Source organism: Dermacentor andersoni, chromosome 5, assembly GCF_023375885.2.
Source record: "Dermacentor andersoni chromosome 5, qqDerAnde1_hic_scaffold, whole genome shotgun sequence".
NCBI lineage: Eukaryota > Metazoa > Arthropoda > Arachnida > Ixodida > Ixodidae > Dermacentor > Dermacentor andersoni.
In genome coordinates, this window is record NC_092818.1 from 93,097,727 (window position 1) to 93,118,714 (window position 20,988).

At 49.0% G+C, this 20,988-nt stretch overlaps 1 long non-coding RNA gene across 1 annotated transcript; it reads right to left on the bottom strand.

The window, feature by feature from the left end:
* Window positions 1–1,469: 1,469 nt before the first annotated feature.
* LOC140218367 (uncharacterized) lies at window positions 1,470–5,722 on the bottom strand. The gene is made up of 3 exons (XR_011894644.1): window positions 5,457–5,722; window positions 4,760–4,819; window positions 1,470–2,723 (listed from the first exon to the last, which is right to left on the bottom strand). It is a non-coding gene; the product is annotated as an uncharacterized lncRNA (long non-coding RNA).
* Between the last annotated feature and the right edge of the window lie 15,266 nt (window positions 5,723–20,988).

Consider the following 20,988-nt stretch of genomic DNA (forward strand, 5'->3'; position numbering starts at 1 on the left):
ATCATGCATTGTGTTGGCTAGCTAACTTAAAGGACCCTTCAGGACGGCTGGCGCGGTGGAGCCTCAGACTACAAGAATATGACGTCACGGTAATATACAAGTCCGGAAGAAAACACTCCGACGCCGACTGCTTATCGCGCGCTCCCATCGATCCCCCGCCGCAAGACGACGAGGACGACGACGCCTTCCTTGGGATAATAGGCGCGGAAGACTTCACTAAACAGCAGCGAGCAGACCCGGAGCTAAAAGGCCTCGTCGAGTATTTGGAAGGAAACACCGACGTTGTCCCTAGGGCATTTAAGCGCGGGTTGTCGTCGTTCACGCTACAAAACAACCTGCTCGTGAAGAAGAACTTCTCACCAGTCCGCGCCAGCTACCTTCTTGTTGTACCGTCAGCGCTGCGTCCAGAAATACTGCACGCCCTACACGACGATCCAACCGCTGGGCACCTCGGATTCTCCCGGACGCTGTCGAGAATACAGGAAAGGTATTACTGGCCGCGTCTGACCGCCGACGTCGCCCATTACGTCAAGACATGCCGAGACTGTCAGCGGCGCAAGACACCACCGACAAGGCCAGCAGGATTACTAGAGCCGATCGAACCTCCTCGTCGACCATTCCAGCAGATTGGGATGGATTTGTTGGGGCCGTTCCCGACGTCAACATCCGGGAATAAGTGGATCGTCGTGGCGACGGACTATCTCACTCGCTTTGCTGAAACTAAAGCTCTACCGAAAGGCAGCGCAGCCGAAGTGGCGAAATTTTTCGTCGAGAACATCCTGCTGCGACATGGTGCCCCAGAAGTCCTCATCACCGACAGAGGAACGGCTTTTACAGCAGAGCTCACCCAAGCCATTCTGCAATACAGCCAGACAAGCCACAGGAGGACAACTGCCTACCACCCGCAGACGAATGGTCTCACGGAACGCCTGAACAAGACCCTCGCCGACATGCTAGCAATGTACGTCGACGTCGAACACAAGACCTGGGATGCCGTCCTGCCGTACGTAACATTCGCTTACAACACGGCGGTGCAAGAAACAACACAGATCACGCCGTTTAAGCTGGTTTACGGCAGGAATCCGACGACGACGCTCGACGCCATGCTGCCGCACGTCACTGACGAGGAAAATCTTGACGTCGCTAGCTATCTCCAGCGCGCCGAAGAAGCCCGACAGCTCGCCCGCCTGCGGATCAAGAACCAGCAGAGGACCGACAGCCGACACTACAACCTCCGACGACGCTTTGTCGAGTACCAGCCCGGTGACCGTGTTTGGGTTTGGACCCCTATACGCCGACGAGGACTGAGCGAGAAGCTCTTGCGTCGCTATTTCGGGCCGTACAAGATCATCCGACGTATTGGCGCCCTGGACTATGAGGTCGTGCCAGACGGCATTTCGCTGTCACAGCGGCGCCGCTCACGACCTGAAATTGTCCACGTTGTGCGACTCAAGCCGTCCCACGAAACACGCAAGCAGCTATTTGATGTCTAAAAGATGTCTTGAACGGCTAATTCAAAAGCCTAGTAGCTGTCTTGATCAAGACATTTTGTAGCCATGGACGTCTAGAAGTACTTCAGTAAGCCCTGCTAACGTTACGCTAAAAGTTGGCTAATGGACAGCTTGACAAGAACAACCGAAGACTTTTATTAGACATTCCCTCAAATTTTTGCGGCAGCTGTTACAGTAACACGACGTTTGCCCACAGTTACAATTTATTTTGAACGAGGCATGGATATCAGAAAAAAAAAGTTTATATTGTCGGATAGAGTGATGCACAGGTAGTTTTTCCAGATGTGAACCATGGGAATAGTGTAGTACAGCCTCATTGGTCAATTAGTGCTTTTTAATTAGACCAATCAATTGAATGCCGCCTGTCAGAATTATTTTGCAAATAAAACAAGATCTGTATTGTATGCTGATATCATTCTAATGTTCACCCATTGACCTAAACAAAAACATCTCTGCGTTAAACACGTCATTATTGACAAAACTTCGCCCTGCTGCGTCTCCACCAAATTGAAAGTTTCTAGCAAAGAAACATTTTGTCAGTGATGCTGCAGTTCAGGCAAAAATTACATCCTGGTTTCAGCTACAGGGGGCACAATAGCCTTACACCAGTATACGAAACAGAACACTGTGCTGCAATGAGTTAAGAAATAAAGGATAGTACATCTGGAAAAACACCCTGCAAACCACTCTAACTAGCAATATAAATATATTTTTTCTGATGTCCATGCTTCATTTAAAAGTAAATTGTAACTTACTTTGTGGGTGCCTCTTGTAAGGTAACGCCGCATGCTTGCACAGCATCACACCGAAATAATGGCCAGTTCGTCGGCATACCATCCATTAGTGAATTGCTTGCACGTTGCATGTTACCAGAACTGAAAGATAAATCAAAATATGCTGTTATTTTTTTTAATAAACTGTACGATGAGCTTTTCATGCATAAAAGATGATTGCAAGTGAAAATGCAGCAAGACATCTACTTCACACCATGTCACATACTCATACTTTATTACCTAATAAATTAGAAAAGATGCAGAAAGTGCAATTAACAAGAGTGACAAATATCAGCAAAGGTGATCATGGATAAATCTTGAAGATGATTGCCGCCGCTGCCAGAGTAGGCCAGCCTTCGTAGGAGAGCACTTGCTGCCCACAAAAGCTTGCTGTCACAGGCCACGCGTGACGGTTCTTGTAGACATAGGCAAGCAGTACCTCTACAGAAGAGGAAAAAAAAGGCGAGGGAGGAAATGGGAATATTGAAATTGGAACTTCAATTAGCAATATGTGCTAAGCAAGAAGTTTGGCTCACATTAAAAATAAATTTAAGCACTCCTTTCTCTTCAATTATGGGTATCTTAAGGTATGTATGCGATGACGTTTAAAATGACTAGTATATTTCCTATCATAAGAAGCCAACAAACACTGACACCAAGGACAACATAGGGGAAATTACTTGTGCTTAATAAATGAAATGAAGAAACAATAAATTAATGGAAATTAAAGTGGATGAATAAACACCTTGCTGCAGGTGGGAACCGAACCCACAACCTTCGCATTTCGCGTGCTATGCTCTACCAATTGAGCTACAGCGGCATCGTTTTTCCATCCACTTTATTTGGTATTTATGTGTCCTAGCAGAACCCTGGGAGTGTTAGCCAGCGCCACAACTCAGAGACCTTGTTCCTGTCATACAGTCACTAAGTTGCATAGCAGAGTCAAAGTCAGCCTTTAAATTATTTTATGGTGTTTTGTGGCTAAAAAGCCACTTATCAACCTGCGAAACAAGTCTCAGAAGTTTCCTGCAAAATATAATCAGTTTAAAACAGTAATTCACTCTGCAGGTAAATGATGTACTAACTTAATTAAAAAGTGAAATAGCGTTTTATATTGTTGAACTAAAAGCAAGTTTGTGATTTTGCGCTGCCTAGCTGTTGCCTTTCTTTCAAACTTAAACATGACACAGTACAGAGTAAGCAGGTAGCATGTAAAGGAGGACTGGTGATAAAGTAGTGTTCCAAAGCAACACTCCTAGCTGGATCAATCACTTTTGTTGATATATTTTCATGTGACCCTAATTGGCTTAGGGCAATACCTCACACAAATGATGCAACACCTTGGATGATGCGTCATACAATATTGAAAGTATCTCATGATGTGATCAAACGATAACATTGCCCATTGTCTTGGAAGTGTTAACATGCTGTTTGCGCGAGAAAGTGCAAAGTGATTCGTATAAGTGGCAAATTCATCAGTGCATCTATAGCCTCAGGTAATTCTGAGCATGTATGTTGACTTGCAATTGAGAAGCCACTGCACATAAAAAGGTGTATTCAAGTGATGGTCCATGCTGAACAATTGCCCACCTAGTGAAAAGGCAAATGTGGCAGGCTAATGGGCCAGGGCAAATAGATTGCTAAATTCTGTTAACACCTCCAATGATATTATTGAAATAGATGACAAAAAACAGCACAGGTAAAATTGCAGTTATGACAAAATTTTAAGAGCACCTCTGCAAACTGTTGGAACCCTCAGCATCATGCCTGTTCTACACGCACATATGTTGCAGCGCAGTCTATATCTCAGACGCAGGCGCCTCCACACATCACTTTGCGATCTCCTCACAATAAGGTTAAAAAACAGTCTGGCACAAGCTACCTGATGTGATTCATTTTGCAAGCGCCAGCCAAGTGCTGATGGTGGTAGAGCGAAATTGAAGTTTGTCCTTGTATGAAAGCCTCGGCCCATGTTTTATCAATTCTAGCGGCAAAGCACACCTTTTACAGCACACATAAATCTTAAATTAGACTGCTTGCTGATGCTGGACAGTAAATTCCTGTAAAGAAACTAGATCACACTGAAAACATTTAGAATACCAAGCTAATCACATACTGGCTTGAATACAGTTGTGCATTAGGGAAGCAAGGTGTAATGTACACTGTTGTAGCAAATTTTTACTCACGTATGGAATACTTGTATGATACAGCAGAGTTAATTTTTGAGTTCTTACATAGCAATGACTACCTACAGGTACATTTTGTAAGGCTTAGGGAAACTAATTATTAGTAGAACTGTGTATGTACACTGGCACTGAGTAATTGGTTATAAGAGTGGCAGCTTCTAACGGACCAGTGCAAAAAAATGCCCGTTTGTGAGACACCAACTAGCTATTTTACCACGAAGTGCTCCCTGGCCTTAAACCATATAGAAAGCACTGGGAGGACCAGAGAGGGTACAGTACATTGGCTTACACTGATCATGATGAGGTCCCGTCCAGCTAGCGCCAAGGTACAAGAAGGATGTCCAGCCGTCTATAGAGTGAAAGGAACAAAATAAGATAGCATCAGGTCAGTTGAAAGGCAGATTTGCAGCTACAAATAAGGTGACCCAGTCACAGTCATTCATTAATAAATGCCAAGCTGTCGTGATTTCACTCCCACATGAAGCACCTACTAGGTTAAAGGTTTTGCTGCTTATTTAGAACAAAACACAAGTGAAATTTGTACATCAGCAGACGATTTAATTTGGAATTGTATAGATGAAGTTAACATTGCAGTTATATTTTTGTTTTGCTATAAAGTGGGAACGCTACAAACTGCATAGTCACTGACACGCCCGCGCGCACACGCAAAAACAAAAGGACACAAAATAGGGCGAGTTCAGTCTGGTTCAGCATTACAGCCAGCGCGTCGTCTTCGAATGCACTCCTTTCGGTTGGTTCGTGCTACGTTAACCACAAAGACTAACAAGCAGGGCAAAGTTCTGACGTGTTGCGGAAGTCGTGGAGCGCGGTAGTGCTGAACGGCTGAACACAAGCAGAACCCTCGTATAGAAGTAATGACGAAAACTCGTAGGGCAGAAGAGCCCATATATCAAGAATTGTCGCGGGTAACACCTAAAAATATTCACATTGTTGACGAAAAACGAAGTGCAATGTATTTCACTTACCGGAAAAAGTGTTATCCGAACGTGCGACGTACAAAGACGCACCGAGACACGAAGGCGGCGAACGTAGCTCCCGCCATTGTGGTAGTAAGCCGTCGGCGAAAACACGCAATACAGCTGATGTCACGAAGCACTGATGCATAACACAGGGCAAACAGCATCAGCACAGCTAAATGACTCCAGTTAATATCCAGTATAAATGTACATAACGGCTTAGAATGACACACAACTGAATAACGAACCCACGACCGAGACAGCGAGACATTGCGGGCGGCAGTAACCGTTTTTTCAAACTTCCTGCCTCCCAGTGTTTCCAGCACAGAATAAGATGTCCGACAAATTTGGATTGTGCCGCCGAAGTGATCGCAGTGCGGTGGCTCTGTCACACTGCTGTGCAACGCCGGCGTTTCGCTCCTGCTGCTGTCAGTATAGCTGCGGCGCGAGCATAGAATGGTTTCCAGGCGTCGTGTGCGCGCCCCGTATGGAAAACAACAACACGCCCTTGATTTTTGAAGTTCTGGTGTGAAATTATTAAAGCCAATAAGCCAATTATTAAGCCAAATTAAAGCCAATTAACTTATGTTGCTTCCAACGAGTTCGATTTGTCTGTGGCGTCTTTTATTCGCTAACGCCAACGGCCGACGGTAACCGCACTTTTAACACGTCGTTTGGCATTTTATGCACTTTTAGACAAAAAGATCTAGAAAAGTTCTTGAGTTAGACATTCTGAATGTGTTTACCAAAACAGACTCTAGTGACACCAGTAGTGGGTTTTGCCGCAGATAGAATATATACTAGCATATTGCAAGTGCTGAGGTCATGTTTAGAAAAAATTCTATTTTCTGTCTTATCATAGACCAAGACGTCTATAGCCGTTTGTAGCCGTTTCAAGAAGTTTTTAAGAGGTTCTGTGTTTCGTGGGGTACCACCAGCGTTGACGAACTTTGGGACTTCGCGTAACTGACCTTTGGACTTGATTTCTTTTCGTTGTTTTGTTATGTTTAATAAGTGTCCTTTTGTGTTTCGTTCCCTTATATTTGTAGCATCGGGACGATGCTTTTTAAGAGGGGGGTATTGACACGTGTACTTATATTTATCGGGCGACACGTTTCGCCGCCTAACAAATCTTATCGCACAGCGCGGGACGCGCTTGCATGTATCCGAAGTTTCTGGAAAGTTATCGATTCTTCTACCCGGCTGTCTGTTGTCGCCGAACCTTGTTTTATCTGATTTCATCGTGTGACGCGAATGGTGTAGAACTTTGTGGAAGGCACGCGGGTCCGAACGATTAGTCTGGAACATTCGACGACTGCTGTATAAAAGCCGACGCGCTTGACCCGCTGATCAGATTTTCGACGATCGCCGAGCGTGTTCGCCGCTATCGTTGTGCTATAAGTGTAGCCTGTTTTGTGGGCACAGGTTCGCCCAATAAAAGTTTTTTTTGTCGTTCACAGTATTGCTACTGTGTTATTAACGTCACCACCACGTGACAATAGGGTTAAAGTGACGCCATGGGCAGCGGCTGAGCGGTCCGGCAGGAAGGGCCCATTGGGTCCGGTAGGAGTGGTGATCGGGTGAAAGGCCAGGGGGCGGTGATCCAGCAGGAGCCAGATGATTGGGGCAGGCCGAGTAGCCTGTAGTGGTTTGGATAGCCGTGAGGCTATCCATCTTTGCAGAAAATCCTAGAGTCGCGCCGAGAGCCCCGACGAGTCGAGGTACTCGACGACACTTAGGAGGGCTTGTAGCTCGCTACGACCAGGGAAGAGGATGTCTTCCTGCTGTGCAGAAGGAAGCCCCAGGCGTCGGAACTCCTGCAGGAGACGGTCACGCTGCTGTAGGTAAGCAGGGCAGGCCAGCAGGAGGTGCTCCAGGGTCTCGGGCTCCCCACAGGAGGCACAGGCTGGAGAGGCGATGAGGCCATGACGGTGGCGGCGAGCACCCGTCCAACAGCAGCCAATCCTCAGTCGCAGAAGGAGGGAGGTCTCCCTGCCTGCGAGGCCACGCTGTGGAAGTGGTCGCGGAGGGCGGCCCAAGGACGTCCGCTTGTCCGGATGGCAGGCCAGCAGATGGCGCCGAAGCCTGTGGCTTGTGAAATCATTGGCTGACACAGCCAGGCTGGGCGGGACCACGCAGTGGTGGGCACGCTTTGCCAGTGCATCTGCTTCCTCGTTGCCCGGTATTCCTACGTGGGCAGTCTGCACACCTAAAATGCGTGTCTGTTCTCTTGAAGCGAGGAGTTGTGTTGGCGCACACATGCCATCTCTGCGTGCGGCTGCTTGGGCAGAGGTCTGAGGCACCCTCTCGCGTAAGCGCGTTGCCGCGGAGAGCGAGAATACCTCGCGAACGGCGCTGATAAGCAAGTGGTGATAACCAAGCTAAGAGAAGTGCCAATCAAGATAGAAATCAACTTCCGCCGCCCCTGCGAGAGCGTGCCGACAAAGAGAAAAACAACGTTTCGCGCGCCTCCGTTGCGATCACGCGGCGGAACCGAAACCGCGAAAGCGCGTTGCCACTGAGAGCGGGAATACCTCGCGAACGGCGCTATAAGCAAGCTAAGAGCAGCGCCAATCAAGATAGAAATCAACTTCCACCGCCCTGCAAGAGAGTTCCGACAAAGAAAAAAATGACGTTTCGCGCGCCTCCGTTGCGATCACGCGGCGAAACCGAAACCGCCAAAGGGGCGTTTCCACAGTCTGAGCGACGCGCTGAACCTAGCAATCAGCTCTGTTTATCTCCCCAAGAAGGTAGCACCAATTTCAAACGCATCTTGTAAGTGCTAAGAGGTGGCAGCACCTCCCGATGAGCGCTCATCGTCATTATGGCGCGAAATTTCAAACGGAGGGTCGGAACCGTACCCGCACGGCAAAGACCTTGCGGGACAGAAAACCGCCGCCGTACATGTAGGGCAAAAACCTTCAGAGGGTTAATAATGCTTATTTAGTTACTTGTAGCGCAGTACTTTCTTGAAAGTGATCAGCTTGAAAAGTCGCGAAGCCGTTCAAAGCCAGAAGCACGAAGTTTATACGCAAATCCAGGCACCATACCCACGATTTCGAAGCTGGATCAACCACCTTGCTCACAGTTGCGGTAGACACTGGCGCCACAGTTCGTTCTAGTAATTGCATCAAGCTTTACCGCCCCTACATGTTCATGAAATAGCAGATGCATTGCACGCGTTTCTACACGCTATCGTTCACTTTCATTTTGAAACGCTAACATCACAATATAGCTGCCGACTAGAAAAAAGTATTAGTCGATAAAGTTGATAAAGATAAGACTGGTTTGCGTGCCACAGTTGCATCGCCCGCTGTCAAGAGGAGGAACACTGCACAAATGCCACTGACCTGCTAGGTATTCATCGTGCATTCTGAGGCACAGCAGTTTCAGACTGTGATGGCCGGTTAGCGCGAATTGCGAGGTCTGAAACATGCCCGTGTTACGAAGGAACGACAACATAGTAGTGCGAACAATTAAAATGTCATTTATTGCACCATTCATTCACTAATCTAGCCAGCCGAATTATAATTCGGCATGTTCTATTAGTAGAGTATGCTATACTAATAGAACATGCCGATGAGCTCTGACGAATCGAGGAAGTTTGACTCACCGCGGAAGGATAGCGAGCGAATATTTTCGCCCTCATACTGGACACCAATGCCTAATCGTTCGCGTGCATAGTCATGCGAATGGTATCGCGTTCGAACGATCGAGTCAGTCCATCCCGGTGCCCCGCTACGGAGCCCAGCGCGCGAGACGACCGCGCATGCCGCCGACGCCAAGCCAAAGAAAAAGAGGCTACTCCCTTTTGTGCCCGGGTAACCCTGCCGTTAGGCGGCGTCAGCAGCGCCACACGCGCGCCATCTCTCGCACTATTCTGACGCCAATGCGAACACGACGGCTGCGCATAGTGCAGAGAAAGGAGGTTATGTACTAAGACTGCTGGTGTGGAGGCGGCTCACCGAAGGTAAACCTGGTTGCCGCCATCTTGCTCGGGGCAGGAAGTCCGCGCCGCTGTACTTACTCGTGCAGCAGAGCACGGATTGTGCTGCCGCGCTGCTATTGTAATGGTATCTGATAATTGTGGCATGCTTTTCTAGAGCATTGCAGCAACTCGGTAGGCCATGGTGAAATAGTGAGTTGCTTTCGGCTGTACATACCGTCTTAGGAAAACGCCGGGAATAACATTTAACCTGTAAGTACCCGTTTCTCTTTGTTTGCCTGTATGGTGTGCGTTTTCTTCAGCTGGGAACCATTGGGCAGATGCACGTGCATGATGCATTACTTTACACATGTCTCGATGTTAAATTTATGCCTTCAATCCTCATTGGCGCGTCGCTGCATGCGTTTGGTTGGGCTAGGATTGCACCGCTAGCTCAGGGCTTCCACGAAGCTATGCGTCTGCTTTGTTTAAAGCGAAGCTTTCTTTGTGTCTTCGGCTTTAGCACTGCTACTGCTGCGGCTGTATGGTACACCGGGTGGAGTGTGGTTCAGAGCGTGTGTATACATAGCAGGAGCGCGGAAGAAAGGAAAGGCGACACGAGAAATTCGTTTGGACCCCACCACGTTGAATGTGCACAATACCCTCTGGAGCTCCCTGGTCGTCACCACATTAGCCTCTTGACAGTTGTAATTATACGAGACTATGTTCAAAGCATTGCAGGAACTGCAGCCCTTCCCTTTCTACTAACGTGCGAGTCCAGAGGGGACATGGATAGAGCTGTAGAGAGAAGGGAGGAGAAGAGGCAGTTCCCATGCAAGGGGGGGGGGGGGGGGCAGAGTGAGAAGGCAAGGAAACCCTACTACTATACAACAGCCTTTGCAGGGAAACTGGATAAGCTTAAGTTCAAGGTACGGCACAGCACGTTCCTGCTAGTTCTGAAAAATAAACACCGTGCAAATATGCCAAGATGAGAAGTTACGCTGCGCTGCAGAAGCAGAGCCGCATTAGTTCAATCGCACCGCAGGGTCCAGGCGACACTACGGAAGCGGTCGACCGTCAAATCAACACTTCTGTGCCCGCCGCAGTAGCTTTGCGGCTATGGCATTGCGCGAGGTCGCGGATTTGATCCCAACCGCCGCGTCTGCATTTCGACGGGGGCGAAATAGAAAACGCACGTGCACTTTGAATTTGGGACACGTTAAAGAGAAATACGGTGTCAAAATTAATCCGGAGTTTGCCACTACGGCATGCCTCATAATCCGATTGTGGTTTTGGCACGTACCCAGCCCCATAATCCAATTCAAGTTTGATACTTCTGCCACGAAGCGAGTGTCATGGGAGACAATGACAATGCTCAACCTTCTCAGAGGTTAGGAAATATGGCTCACAACTACGCCTCAAGCAAACACCACGCCCTGTGTGTTCTGTGTACTACGCAGACCAACAGCAGCGGTGCACGCAAGATAACGTCTCACATCCACTCCCGAGTATCGTGTTAGACTAAAAGTTAAAGAAATTAAGCTTTCGCCGTCAACGTCACCGCTAATTATCGCCAAAGAAAGCAACCAGCACAGAAAGCTTCGCTTACATTGATTACCACAGTGCGTGGGATCTGCATAATTTTTTTAGTGTGGTCAAGAAGTGGCGTGTAAAAATTATGGATTATCGTTGAGCTATGAAAAAAGACAAAATGATAAAGAGAAAAGGTCGAGAACGCTTGGAAAATGCCGTCTCATGGCGTTCGGTCCAGCTAGACAGAACTAATGTGCACAAATGCAAAGTGCAGAGAAAATTCACGAGCAGGGACAAAATTTTATTTCTACACTCATGATCAAAGCACAAGAAACAACAGGCAAGAACAACCGTTTCTTATTTTCACTTCTTCGCAACTGTCTTTCATTTACGTGCATTTGCATCAGCTTTTGCAGCAGCAGCCGTCTCATTTATGTTCTTGCAGTAACTGAATGATTGAAATGAAGAACACCCATTTCGTATCGTACTCGGATGTGGCAACACCAGAAAACGTGATAACCTGAGGAACTTGTATGCGTGAGGGGATATGGTGTGCAAAACGCAAGCGAGTACCGTAACCTCTGATGAATACTGCACGCGTTCATTTACAAGTAGTGTGACCGGTTTTTTTTGTTTTTTCAGAAACCTAGCCATATCCCTTTTGCTCTCTGTAATGTGTCCCCCTATATTTTCTAAGGGGACACAAAAAATATCCGGAATTCCATCAGACGGACAGTCGGCGTTCTCAATGCGTTGCATCCGATTCAGCAGTTGTAGGAGAACATTGACATCATTGATCTCATTTGGAATCACGTAATTTCCACAACGCTTTATGCTTTTGCTGCGGAAGCACGCACTTGTCTCCCCATCAACGGAGACAGTCACGGATGAGTGCAAAACAGGTGCGCTCTCGCTCCAATGATTAAAAAGAGTGCATGCAGTGGGGCGATGAATAACCATCCACACATCCGGCACGCATGCTGTCTGCAACCGCTCTCTCAGTTCAAGAAGGGCGGATAAAATTCGCTGAATTTCTTCACTCTGGTAGCATGCTGCGGATTCGGAAATCGCACGAGCGAGGTCGGATGCTTTTCGGCGGACCCGTTTGCTCTATGGTGGCAGCCTAGAAGGGCAGCCGTCTTGTTTCGACAAGTACGATGGGCATCCCGGGAAGAGGGTAGGCGCTGATCGTTGGCCAATACGTGGTACTTTCATAGAAACTTCGAGCACTCGCGCTGTCCTAGGATCCGTGTACGAAGTCTTTCGTACAAGGCATGATCCCTCGAAGTGCAGCGCGCATACCTGCATGCAATGAAATCGAAATACGTGCTACGTATGGGTCTCGTGTGACTAAAAATGAATAATCGAGTTTGCACTTCAAGGACACTACAGAAGCGCAGTGTAACTAAAAATATCTTACCCTTTTATTCTCTGTAGGAGCAAAATCCTGCCGCGGAATCGCCCTCGGCCACTTCGTGCGCAGCAGTTAGTCCTTCGGGAAAGAAAACACTCGGGCCGTTTCCCCTGCTCTGTAATTACTTGAACATGCCCATGGCACATAGCTCTTTTTTCGGCATGTCAATATCGGCATATGCCGCAAAAGTTGGGCGAACGGCAACTAAATAAGACGAGAAAATCGCACAACACTGCAGCACACACACCACACAAAGCCATTATGGCGTGCGGCGGACTTGTGAGCCGGTGCCACGAAGGAAGGAAGAAACCGAGGATGCGCCCAGACGCCACTTTATTGTGAAGCTAAGTGAAACCACCAACTAGCCCGCCATCATGTGGGGCTAGTTCTGCTCTCGTTTACATTTCTCGCGAAAACCACGCCGCGATGCGCGCAACCGGCTGCTCGGACGCGCCCCACCCAGCAGCAGTTCTAAACGAAAGGATGCAGTCGCGACGAATCATCGCATTACCGTTGCCGAAGTCATGCTGAAAGGAGTTCATAAAGAACTTCGCAAATTGGGCCGTGAGATCCAATAGGCTGCTTTTACCGGCTTTTATGAACATAAACGTGCTTTATCAGCCCAGCCAACTGAACTGTTCCCATTAACCGTAGGTACCGCCCGCTGCCCAGTTCTTGCGTGTTTTTAAAAAAGGTCATCTTTATCGCTCCCTTCTAGTTGCTTTTCTGTGCTTGGTCTTCCTGGGGCTCTCAGACGGACTTGCGAGCTAGACGTCCGGCGATACGAAAAAAAAAATGCACGCATTCTCACTGCACTGCAAGGATGCACTGAAGACACACACGTACGACACACGGACCCACTTGCGATCCATCTGGAGTTTATGAGCACAAACACGTATTCTCGCTGTGGCTTGAGGAATCTCCGTGCTTTATTGAACAAACTTCGGGTGGCCGCGCATTAGTAGGACAGCGCGCCGCCGAGGAGGCAGAATGTCATTTCTGACTCCGCATTGACTGCGGCCTGAGGTGCCTTCTTCCCAGAGTAAGTGAACCCGCCGTGGTTGCTCAGTGGCTATGGCGTTGGGCTGCTGAGCACAAGGTCGCGGCATCGAACCCCGGCCACGGCGGCCGCATTTCGATGGGGGCGAAATGCGTAAACATCCGTGTACTTAGATTCAGGTGCACGCTGAAGAACCCCAGGTGGTCGAAATTTACGGAGTCCTCCACTACGGCGTGCCTCATAATCAGAAAGTGGTTTTGGCACGTAAACCCCAAAAATTTTTCCCCACAATAAGTGAAGCTTCAAAGAACCAAATTTTTGGGATAGCAGGCGCACGGTGCAGAGCAGTACGCGACCATGGAACAGCCATTTTGCGTGTTCGCAGGCGTACGCTCTGTGGAGCCTTGCTCACTCTTGCAGCGCATCCACTATAACCTTCACTTCCTTGCGCTTCCTGCGCGCGCAGATAAGATACGCCTTCGGTAGGGAGGATTCGTTCCTTAATAAGTCAAAGCAGCCGCTTCTTTCCCATCTTCTCGGAAGAATCGTCGACTGGCCGGCGAATGGTGCCGAGGGCTGCAAAATGCACATATTCAGCTTAACGCTATATCGGCACGTGTATTGTGGTACACCTGTGCAGGTGTGTATGAACCTCGAACGCGCTCTGCTTAAAACACTTCCTGCTGTCGCGATTACTGCAAGAAACAAGCAGTTGAGCAACATGTGTTTTAATATGCACAAAAGCAAGTTGTTACTGATCACGAAGTTCTAGAACCAGGATTATGCATTCTGGAAAACGTACGTTCTGCGTGTCGCAAATCCATCGCGCGCTGTCACAACCAGGAATCACTGACCTGCATGGCGTTCATGGTACAAATTCTGAAACGCATCGGTTTCGGCCTTCGGTGGCACATTAGCATCATTCCGCTGAAGAAGGCAATATTTCCCGCGGATATTCCTTCGTCCGTTGCCATTGCCGTGGCGCGGTACATTGCGTGCAGCGTTGCATGCGCGTTCATTTCACGACCATTATAGCGTCCTCGATCACCCGCACCGGTGCGCACCGGGGCGCCTTGGTGCGCACTTTCATCCTCGATCAACCGCACCGGTGCGCACCGACCATCCTCGATCACCGGAAGCGCACCGTGCTGGAGCGGTTTTCTGTTGCCCCGTCTCGCACCGAGAAAATCGGCGGTGCGCCGGGGTGCAATCCCAGCAAGCAATGCGGGACGCGCGCGCGCACTGCCGACTGCAGAGCGCGGACGCTCTGGCCCGATAGCTGCGGTTGCAACGGAGTTCAAGGAGTTAGCTAATGGAGATGTCGGCAATGAGAAAGGAAGCGCTGCTAGTTGCCGCAATCGATGAGCTTTTTGCAAGTTCGTTTGACAGCGAAGACGACATGCTGATCGACCTCGTCCAAAAACAATGTGGTGAAGAGCGGCCGAAAGTGGACAGGTTCGTTGAACGGGTCGTCAGGAACGGGTCGTCAGGATTAATGATAAAATGTATTGGTGTTTGCTTGCAACCAGGTATGTCGGAGCACGCAGTTTGTCAAGGTTCGAGCGCTTGCCGCAGATGCTCAGCACCTGCAAACACCAAAATGTGCGCGTGCGCGTTTTCGCGCACGTCTTGCGCGCCAGGGGCAAAGTAGCGCTGCATGCAAGCACCCTGCAATGGGTGCAGTTTTGTCCTCGATGTTGACCCTCCGCAGTGCGCCACCACGGCGGTGCAAGGCGCACCATTCTGGTTTCGGGGCAACCCCGGGGCAAGGTGATCGAGGACGCTATTAGTTCCTCCTGCACCCAGCAACATCCGGGTGAGCACGGTCCAGATAACACAGCGCAACAAAACACAGAGACTAACGCAAACCTGCTCACCCGACACCTTTGCCACGGTACGAAAACTACGGAGCAACACGTATGAGCGCACAGAACCATAACAAAGCTGACATTGCGGCCCGAAAGCATGGCCGCTACAGAAAAAAAAAAAAGAAAAAAAAAGAAAAAAAGAGGAGAACCCACCACTTCACTTCCTCCACAGTTTTCTCCTAGCGCGCGGAGAGCGTAGGGCCTCTCCTCAGTTTTGAAGCGAACAGCTTCACTAGGCTAGTCAACACCGCGCTTCGCGCGAGCCTGCGTATGTCTTTTCCTCCTTCCACATAAACGACAGCGCAGAATCTGGCCCGACAAGATGGCGGAGTAACGCCGACTTCCGGCGTCACTTTACCCTCAAAAATAGTGACGTCAGGACTTCTCCTTAGATTTTCCATCCTCCATGCTTCCGGCCGTTAAGCTTACATGGAGCGCACTCTACCGATTAGAACGCGCTCGAGCTCGTTAACGTCGCCAACTCTCGCACACCATCTGCGCACGGCCCTGTAATCCCGCCACGCTATCCCCGACGCGCAAGACAACAATGGCAAGTGCGGCGGCAGCCTCCGACTGGAAGGAAATCCTCATGCAAGGGCTGGACTTTGATCGACCCTGCAGCGCAGCCCTGCCTGGCGAAAGGTGCTGGCTGAACAGTGATTTGACACACTGGAACCAAGTACTGCAGCGACTCGCGTTCGAACTCCGCGAGACAAGCCGAGGCGGCCTGCGCCTCTCTTCACTGCAGTGGCGGAGCATGGAAATTGCCGGGAACCGCGACTCCGTATCTCGCGATGCGGCATTCCTTGCTTCACGGCTCCTCGATCACCACGCCTGCATCGACGAACTGTCGGTCAGCATCGTGGCTGACACTGGCCGGTTGGAAAAGCCTGCGTTCTTTATTAGTCTGGGTCCTTCATCGTCAGCAGGCGAATCCGTTCGAGTGATTCGCTCGCTGGAAGTTTGCGAGATTTCGTTCGAAGAATCTCGACGCGACGGCATGCTCTACACTTTGAAAGGTGTCGACAACATCTGCTCTCTCGAAACGCTTCTCTTCCGCAGCCATCGATACAAAACCAAGTTCACATCAGACCTTGGTGCCCTGTTACAGCGTAACCGGAACTCCCTCAAACGTGTGGATGCTATGTGCTGTGAGGCCGCGATGTGGTATAGGGACTATGAAATAGTAATGGCGCCTTTAACGTTTGTAAACCTCAGCCGTTTAGGCACGTTCACAGCCATAAACTGGATTAAGCCTCTTTTGAGAGCATCGACGCATTTAACGGAACTGACAGCGAACGTTCACGGAAGTGAACTTGCGATATTTGCTGAAGCCGTTACGGCAATCAAAACTTTGACCAAGCTGGAAGTGCTGATACATAAGTCTACCTCAACAGTCCTGTTTGATGTGCTCAAAGTGAACGCGGCGTTGAACTGGCTCTGTGTGAAATTTCCACTCCTAAATTCAAGCTGCGAGCGGGCACTGGCGTCTGCACTGCGCACGAACACGACCCTCAGACACCTGAAACTCGGCGGTTTTCAATGTACGTCCAGCCTGGCGCATCTGGCTGCGGCACTGTCAGACAATGCCAGTCTCAAGTTTTTGGAATTGGACACCTTCTCTCTGAAGATGACAAGAATCACAGGGCTTTGTCGTGCTCTTCGTACAAACAAGACGCTGACGACGTTGGCGATTAGACTAAACAGTGGATTCGGTACCTGCGAGGAAAGGTATGGCTCGATCAACACTTTTTGTTGCGATATTAATTATACGTTGGTGGCACTGGGATCAAGAACACGCCAGTGGGGCCGGGGGCTTGCCGCTCAGCGCGTGGCTCCTTTAGCCCGCCCGTGCGCTGGCGGGCTGGCCGAGATGGTTTGCGGTAGTTATACTGGTGTGACAGGTACATTTCCGATCGCGATCGGCGCCGATCCGGATTGAGGTTTAGCCGGATCGAGTGTTGCTACGCGATCATTTGCGATCGCGATATTGCGCGATCCGGATCTGGACAATCGCTATCCAAGAATTGTGATCAATAGGCCTCTTGAATGCCATCGCAGGCTCACGTCCGCGCCCTTTTAGCCCAGTATTCTCATAACGCTAAAGATAAAAAGTGAAGGCAGCTCAATAAAATAAAACTAAAAACCTTTTTATCAGCAATAGTAAGCTGTAAAATTAAAATCCTATCCAAATTTAACCATACTTCGCGAATCTGTATTTGAATCCAAGGCAGTTCTGAGTTGCCGGCGATCAGCAGACGATAATAATTCGATCCGGATCTTTGCACCGCGTAGCAGCGACCGTTGTTGATCACGATCACAAGTGTACTGGTGCACGGGCATTACTGTATAGGCTCCCTTCAGGAAGCCTATAAGGGAACCTATGCATGTAGTAACTTAAGCTGGCGGCTACGTGCATGTGTGCTGCCTTTCTGCGCGCCTCGTGCTACAGGTCGCGTAATCTCAAGTTCTGGAAACGCTTTGAAGGGAGGGGCAGCCGAAGCGTTCGCTCCTGTGCATATGTCAGCCCTCTTCATCACACCAACGTGGGGATAAGAGCGCTAACGGAGCGTGATGAACTGGCAAGTGGAGTTTTACGGCAGCGTCAATAATAAAAAAAAGGTTATCGATCTCTGTGGTGCAACCAGAGGGGCAGATATATTGACTGTGCCATATAGCTAGCTCCACTTTTTAAATTTGTTAGTTTCGTGGTACTCGCCGCGGCCCCTTTTCGAGTTTTCGCGCGAGTGGATGCGTCTGCATTCTAATATCATATCTTTTTGTTCACTATACTGTGGTGCACGTGTGGTGTACGGGCGGGCGGGGCGGTGGGGGGGGAGGGTGCGAAGATCTTATAGCCGGGTTTTACATACGTTCACTTTGACCCACACAAGCTGACCGACCTCTTCTTGCTCACTCCGATTTAACGAGTGTGTGCGTGCGTGCGTGCGCTTTGTCACTTATGCCTGTGGTTTCTCTTACGACAGGGTGGCCTTGGCGGACGAGCTGACCCACAGCGGAAGCTACGGTCGCGTCAGTCTCCCGTTGGCAGAGCCCGACTTGCCGGGCTTGACGGCGACATTGGCGTCCGTTACGGCTTGCCCCCAGGAGCTGGACTTCAGCAATATCTGGCATTTTAAGGAGGCACTCCTAATTTCTCTCTTCGATGCCGTCGCTTCGAGCTACGTTCGCACTCTGAGGGTCACCGTGCCGGATGACCCTGGCGCAAAGGGTGTTCTCTTCTGCGAAATGCTCAAGAAGATCGGAAACCTTCGCTGTATGGACCTCGCTTGCCAAAGGCGGTTTGCTCGAAACGCCTTACGTGCTGTTGCATTGAACAACACCATCGACACTTTGCGCATCGATGTCCTAGAACCGGTGCGTTTCAGAACTTCCGAGCTTGCCGAGGAGCTGTCGGACATGCTCGCTCACAATGAGTCGTTGACCAGTGTCACCGTATTATGCACGTACAGCTCTTTCTATGTATCTGCAGGGAAAGCGATCGCACGCGCACTGTCTCAAAACAGGCGCATCACTCATCTTTCGTTACCGTTTACGTTCAGGAATAACTGCAGCGTCAGTTTCGCTATATTGGAAGCACTGCGTAACAACCAGCGCGATCTTCGCCGCGCTGTAGAATTTGCCATTCTTCCCACGGCAGACAGGCTGTGTGCCGAGGCTTTCGAGCTGTTCTTTCGGAGCCCAGGCTTACGCAACGAATTGATGGCGACTGCCGGCGTGCAGCAAGCACAGGTGACCCGGATGTTGAACTCTGCTCGTAACTACTTGTTGGACAACTACCTCGTCATCACTGGCGTCGTGCGGCATAACGTCGTGAGATGTCGCCCTTCGAGTGCTGCCACTCAGGCGGATGCGCTCACAAACGACTGCTGGCGAGCGATTGCGCGCTACCTAAAGATAACCGACGTGATTGCGTAGAGAGGTTGCACTTCTGTACCAGCCAGTGCTGATGGACGTTGTTCCTCTTGACTTCTGCAGTAAAGCTTGATTCTGCTTCATTTCTTTCGGCCGGTTCTCACGTTCGCGCAACATACCAGTTCTCAGCTCTTCGCAAGAATCGAGGGTCGCTTCGGGCACACTAAAACCCAAATTCCAACGTCGTGCATATATTGGTCCAACAAGTACAAGACATAACCAGTCCAAGCGAATAATGCATACATTCAGGTGCGCAAGTTGCGGTCGTCCTCTGAACAGTTTTTTTTTCCCTGCCATGGTTTGCTTTTGAAGACAAGGGACGCACTGCGAAAAAGCGTGCGCTTATCATGGTATTCTTTCGCCCTTCGTTCCAGTTTACCGCATAGTAGCACGTAAGAAAATGTACGCTAATTACCCTGGCTTTTCAATAAAGAACTTCCTCATTATTTCGCGCTCGAAGGACTACATTTCTTGTGAAAAAGAAAAAGTGTACTGACGGGTTGTAAATGGTGTGAAAACGATATTGGAGCTCCCACTCTCCCCCCCCCCCCCCACACACACAAGAAAGAAAAAGAAAATTTCTTTAATTGGAACTGAAAAGCTTTCGTTCATCATAAACAACAGGTAGTACAATTCATTGCATACGCTCGTCGACAACATTCTAAGCGAAGCCCCCATTTAAGGGCTCAACACGGCATATTTGTGAAAAAAAAATGCTGATGTGCATTTTTACCAATAATTGCTACACTAGATTTATTGCCTTTTATACGTCTGTATATATATACATATAATACTCTGTTGTTAAACCAAACCCAAAAGCGGACAAATATTCTGCACATTCACAGCCAATAGTGTCTGGGAACATGCAGCCTCCTTATCCCGCTTCCTTCATGGTGAAGGCAGTCATTTCTCAAACGCCCGCAATGATGTATTTAGTAATGAAACGATTCTCTGTGCCATTATAATCAGTTAAGAATTGATTCCAATATCGTGTTTTACTTAAAAATAGATATGTTGTGCAGCCCGAAGACGATTAGGGGCAGTGCTTAAGTGACACGAGACGTTCATTGTGCCATGTGAGACAATGACAATGCTCAACCCTCTCAGAGGTTATGAAATATGCATCACAAAAACGCCTCAACCAAACACCTCCCCCTGTGTGTTCTGTGTACTACACAGACCAAAGGCAGTGGTGCACGCAAGATAATGTTTAACATCAACTCGCCACTCTCGTATTAGACTATAAACGTTAAAGAAATTAGGCTTTCGCCGTAAATATCACCGCTAACAATCGTGAATGAAAGCAACCAGCACAGAAATCTTCGCTTACATCGATTCCCACAATGCGTGAGATTTGCATAATGTTTTTGTGTGTGTGGTCAAGAAGTAGTGTGTAAAAATGAAGTATTATCGTTGAAGTGTCCAAAATGACAAAGCGAAAAGGACGAGAACGCTGGAAAAATACCGTCTCATGGCGTTTCTCCAGGTAAGCAGAGGAGCCTGCGTGTACAAATGCAAAGTACAGAGATAATCCACATACAGGGACAAAATTTTATTTTCTATATACACTCATGATCAAAGCACAAGAAACAACAGCCAAGAACAACCGTTTCTCATTTTCACTTCTTCGCAACTGTCTTTAATTTACGTGCATTTGCATCAGCTTTTGCAGCAGCAGCAGCCGTGTCATTTCTGTTCTTGCAATAATTGAATGGCTCAAACGAAGAACACGCTTTTCTTATCGTACTCGCGTGGGGCAAGACCAGAAAACCCGAGGAACTTGTATGCGTGAGGGGATATGTTATGTACAATGCAAGCGAGTACCATAACCTCTGATGAATGCTGCACGCATTCCTTTACAAGCA